This window comes from Chiloscyllium plagiosum, unplaced genomic scaffold, assembly GCF_037043375.1.
Source record: "Chiloscyllium plagiosum isolate Xiang-an unplaced genomic scaffold, Cpla_swu_hap1 HiC_scaffold_38, whole genome shotgun sequence".
NCBI lineage: Eukaryota > Metazoa > Chordata > Chondrichthyes > Orectolobiformes > Hemiscylliidae > Chiloscyllium > Chiloscyllium plagiosum.
In genome coordinates this window covers 24,666,942-24,672,920 of record NW_028270176.1, presented here as the reverse complement: position 1 = coordinate 24,672,920, position 5,979 = coordinate 24,666,942, and the positions used below count along the sequence as shown (strand labels likewise).

Here is a 5,979-nt window from a genome sequence, read left to right as displayed (position 1 = left end):
CTCCCTATCTCTGTAACTTCATTTCTCCCGTGCAACCCTCATTCTCTCTGCAACCTTCTTCAGCCAGGACAGTCTTCCCCATATCAGCTCTGTTTGCGTGTGCGTGCATTCATGTGTCTGTATGAGAGAGAGAGAAAGTGATAGAAAGATAGAAGCAGTCAAACACAGCGAGATTCAGATGAAAGGGGTAGCAATACTTGACAGACAATTTTATAATACAAACACACGGGTAACTCTAATTTCTGATGCTAGTTTATTATTTTGATCAGACAGCAAGCACTGCATTTGCATAACATGATGCAAATCTTTCCCTCATCCTATCAGGTAGATTTCAAGACCAGATATTAAACATCAGATAAAGGAACATTCACAATCCAGGGCACAACCTGCTTGAAAGCAGGTACTCTTTCAAGTACTAACTTTGTTTGTGAAGTGCACATAGGTTCTCATGTGGTTAGCATATGGTGCGTGTATGCATGTGTTTGTGTGTATGTATATATAGGGGGTTGGCTGCGTCTGACATTGTGTGTGCACATGAATATGTGTGAGAGTTAGATTCTGTGAGAGTGCATTTTCCTGTCATTGTCAAACCATTACAGTCAGCTTGGTGCTTGCAATCTTAATTTCCTAGATGTTGATAATTCCCCTGTTCTTGAACTCCAATGTGGCCCAATTGATGATGTTACCCCCAGCGCGGTGTCACCTTAAATTTAGTGCCTTAATGTCTGTCAGGGACAGGATGTGATCCCACAAGTTAACATCTGTCAACTCTCCTATGAATCTCTGCTGGCTGTCAAACCCACCCCCTTCCTGATCCTGCTCCTGCCCCAGGATAATTGTGCCCCCCCCCCACACTCACCACCCCACCCTGATGGCCGCGTTTGCTAATGCTCCGGACTCCATTGATCCAAAGGACGTGGAAGATATAGAATATTACAGTGCAGTACAGGCCCTTCGGCCCGGGATGTTGCACCGGCCTATGAAACCAATCTGAAGCTCATCTAACCTCTACTATTTCATTATCATCCATATGCCGTTCCAATGACCATTTAAATGCCCCTAAAGCTGGCGAGTCTACTACTGTTGCAGGTAGGCCATTCCATGCCCCTATTATTTCCTGAATAAAGAAACTACCTCTTACATCTGTCCTATATCCATCACTTCTCAACTGAAAGCTTTGCCTCCTCGTGCTAGCCATCACCATCTGAGGAAAAAGGCTCTCACTGTCCACCCGATCGAACCCTCTGGTTAGCTTATATGTCAATATAAAGTTACCTCTCAACCTTCTTCTTACTCTCTCTTTCTGCCTGTGTTTCTTTGCTTTTCATGTGCTCTCTTTCTGTCTGACTCTTTCTGTTTCCCTCAATCTCTCTGTCTCTCTTTGCCTCTCTCACTCTGTGTTTCTGTCTCTGTTTCTCTCTGCCTTTCTCACCTTCTCTCTCTGTCTCTGTTTGCTCTGCTTCTCACTACTTCATTCTTTGTTTCAGTATTTCTCACTGTCTCTCTGTTTCTATCTCACACCCTGTGTCTGTGTCTCTTTTTCGCTGTCTGTACTGCTCCCTTTCACACTTTTTTTCTCTCTCCATCCTGGTCCTTCTCTTTCCCTATCTGTCTCTCTTTCTTGCTTTCATTTCAATCTTAAAGAATCTGTAAATGGCACTCTCTGTTTCTGAATAGTGTGGGAACGTTGAGATTTCTCACTTAACGATAAAGATTCTGTACAGTTTGATTGGGTGGTTTAGTGAGTTTCAACAAGCAAGAACAAATTATTCAGAAAGCGGACTTTCCCCTTTTGGACTTTTCGCAAGAAATCTGACTTGTTTAAACAATTTGTTATCTGTTTAAACATTAAGTGCTTAACCTTCTGATGCAATTCTGTCAGCTCCCAAATATCTGGGCTGAATCTCTGGTCAGCAGTAATGTGCACTTCACTGAGCAAAATATAAGGCTTGCCATCACTGCAGCTATCTGGAATAATCCTGAATCAAGAGCAAAGACAGCCCAGAGGGTTTTGTGGAGGTTATCTCAGCTACTGAGGGTATTGGTGAACCACACTGACTCCCAACTGCATCCACAAACAAACTGTCACTTGCACAAAACGTGCAAAGGCTGAACACGGACTTTCACAAAGAGATAGAAGCACACAAGAAAATGGGCTCACCTACAAACAGAATCGCAGACACAGAAACTCACAAACATACAGACTCACATTTTACACATTTATCTTACACACGTGCTTACAATCACTCACATACATATTCCTCACAAATACACATAACCAAAGATGCACATACAATTTCAAACACTCGCTGATGCACACACTTATATTCCACGCTCATGCATTCTCACATTCTCAGACACTTACACAAACACACTCATTCACTGGAACACTGACAGAAAGGCGAACACTGGCATACATGCCTTGCACGAATACACAGATGCTGTTCAGTCTTAGCAATGAAGCCACCTTACACAGACATGCACACAGTCTCACTCAATTATGAGTTGATTAGCTCAGTTGGTTGGATGGCTTGTTTGTGATACAGAGGAATGCCTACAGTGTAGGTTTAATTCAGCTGAGGTCATCACGAAGAGCTATCTATCTCAAACTCTCCTCTCGCCTGAGGCATGTGTTATGGACCAGGCCAGACCCCCTCACACCATTTCAGGAAAGTAGCCCAGACACTAACTTTTCTAGTTGTTTTGATCAGATGTAGCGTGAGTATTTTCAGGAGTAATGCAGCACGTCAAAACCCCTTGGTTTTAAACCAAACAGAATTGGTACTGAATGAAATACCAACGAGAACAGAATTCAGAATAACTGAACCTGTCAGAAAACCCAACAGACTATTCCAACTGCCGTTCCAAATTCCTGCAACAATCCCCTTGAAAGCAGAGCTAGTGAAAGTAAACTGTCAATTTAGTTTAGCAGGTAGGTGAATAGAGATGGAAAGGCAAACATTAAAGGGATGTACCAGAAAATGCACAGATTAATTCCAACAGACAACAAAAATTCTATGGAACAGACCAACTATCACTGAAAAATTCAAATGTACTATCAACCACAAAGAATCAACGTTTAATTGTGCAAAGGTGGGTGACAGGTGAAAAGACTGGGCAAATGTTTTAAAATAAAACAACAGAGATCAATAAAGTGAGAAAAATTAGGGTGCGAGAGAATTAGCGAGATGTACAAAAAATAGAAAGGAAAAACAATTCTCTGGATGCTAAAAAAAATTAAAGTTACTGAAGTAGATGTTCGTCCTGGCTAAAATAAATCTAGGGAATTAGCAATGGAGGATAAAGAAATGGCAGATCCATGCCAAACGGCTAATTTGCACCCTTCTTCACTAGAGAATATGCAAGTAGCATCCTGAAAATATCTGTAAATAAGGAATTAACAGGGAGGGAGGAACTCAACAAAATGGCAAATATCAGCAAAGTAGTACTGAGTACATTGTGGGAGCACGAGTTGACATGTCAGCGGGTTTGTGATGGATTTCATCCAAGGGTCTTAAAAGAAGTAACCAGTGAGATAGTTGCTGAATTGGTTTGAATTGACAAAATGTATTAGTTTCAGAGAATATACCTTCAGGTTGTAGGTCTCGAATCTACAACTCAAATGGAGACCCAAAATCTCACTCCAAAAACTTTGAAACCATTACAGCAGTATCACCTCATGAGTGACAAGCTGTCCCAAAAAATGTTGAGGATGTCCTGTTGAGGATCTTAATACCGAAGCTGTTAAAATACATTCAATTCTTTCATCAATGTAAACTGGAAATTTGAGGTAATTTGCTGAAGTAATGTCTCCAATGCTTTGATTATCTCCACATACCTTCCCAAGACAGGTGTAACTTTTCTCTATAATGTTTCACTGCCATAAAGGAATAATTCTTACTTTCATTTTTTGTGCTGAATAACTACAACCAAAGTTGCACCAATTAACTGTATTACTCAGAGAGTTTGTGCTAGTTAAGAATTCCAGCAGTGTACTCCTGTACCCATCAAGATATCATCAACATCTAGAAATAGTGTCAAACGGGTCACTCACACTTTTGACATGTGCCAATAGAACAAGAGACATTTCAACAACAAGGAAGTGGAATATAAAATGTTAAGAGATGGAATATAACTCTTACCCAGAAGCTAGTATTATGGACCGAACCAAACCCTCAAAATACACCAAAAAATAGCCTCGGCCATAAATTTAAGCTTCAGTTCAAGTCATGTGTAAAGTACTGTGATCCAGATGTGGTTCAATTGGTTCACCACTCGGCTTTAAGTGAATTGAACTTTATTCTTACAACACAGTTAAAAGACAAACAACAAAAATCAATTGGAATAACTGTGGTGAAAAAAAATGTATTATTTAACTGCTAATCATCAACTGTTCTAATACAGCAGCATCCCATAAACTTACCCACAGCAAAGCCAAATTGAACAAAACTGATTTTCCTGACGTGCTCTCTCCTCCATTCCAAGAGAAATGATCACCGAAGGAAACAATCTCACAGCACAGAGTGAATTCAAGCACCTTTGCTGCAGCAGAGAAAGAGACAGAGAACTGTAGCCATCAACTGTGACAGTCACCTCCTGAACCCAATGCCTACACGTCTCAAGTCTGGGACATCAACTTGGCCATTAACCATATCCTCATATTCCACCACTTCTGGAACCACCCGTGGCTTGCGATAAACTTTGCCATTCGCAATCTGGTGGAGAACTTCAAACCAGGGGGCCCTGCCCAGATAGGCTGACTGGCAGGGGGGCTCAGGTGGGCAGGGGAAGAGGGGAGCAGCCTCTGACTCGCCCACCTGTTCCTGAAGGCATTCAAATCTGGTCTCTGAGCTACAGGAAAGGTGTTGTGAAACTTGACAAGGGGTGGAAAAGTTTTAGAAGGATGTTGCCAGAATTGGAGGGTTTGAGCTACAGGGAGAGGCTGAATAGGATGGGGCTATTTCCCCTGGAGCTTCAGAAGCTGAGGGGTGATCTTAAAGAGGTTTATAAAATCAGAAGGGGCATGGATATAGTGAAGTGTCAAGGTCTTTTCCTAGGGTTGGGGTGTCCAAAACTAGAAAGTCCTCTAGAAAACTGCTTCCCCCTTAAACATATTCCATCATCTTGTCTGCCCACCTTTTGCATGACAGTATTTCATTGGTTCACCATCCTCTGAGTGAAGACTGTGTTTCTCTCACCATTTTCATCAGCTCAGTCCAAAACTGCTCACCCAGACCCTGAGACCGTCACCCCTTGTTCCGGATTCTCCCTGCATCCAGTCTGTCAAGCCCTGTCAGAATTTTGCATATTTCAAAGTACGTTCCTCTCACCTTCACATCTTCACAGTCAACACAGGCACTTTAGAATGAGGAGAAGTGATTTTTGACTTTTCACTCTGTTTTGTCTGTTCATAAATAAATTGCTGTCATGGTGGGACATTTCATAAACTGTTTGTAGTTTGTGACACAGTCTGTGATCGATATATTAAATGGACGTTGAAATGGGGATTAATTTGAATCTATTATTTGTATTCAGATAAAGCAATAGTATCCCCAAACTGTACTACTTGCGGGCATGATGTGTTGTGTAGAGCAAATTCAAATGATCATTCATATTCACAAACAACAGATTTACCAATTCAAACAAAGCAAAAGTAAGATTACTTGGAAAACCTCTTCTTTCTCTGTTTGTTTTATAGATTACTCTGTGGCGCTTTAGGTTCAAACTGCACCATCTCCAAGAGTGACCTCTCTTGCATCTGCAGTCAGAGCCAAACATCCAGCAACAATCACGGGGAGACTCAGTGGCAGAAACATCACGGTGAACGCTTCAGAAGTTACAGTCCATTCCTGGTCGGTGGGTAATCACCTACAGCAAAGCTCACTAACACTGACTCCCCCAGGTGGATCTGAAAAGCTGATCATATGTGGGGAAGAGTACCAGCAGGTCATTAGTATCTGGAAGCAACAAGTCCACTCA

General features: G+C 41.7%; 1 pseudogene; it reads right to left on the bottom strand.

The window, feature by feature from the left end:
* Window positions 1-415: 415 nt before the first annotated feature.
* On the bottom strand, window positions 416-1,328 carry LOC148139335 (uncharacterized; annotated as a pseudogene).
* Between the last annotated feature and the right edge of the window lie 4,651 nt (window positions 1,329-5,979).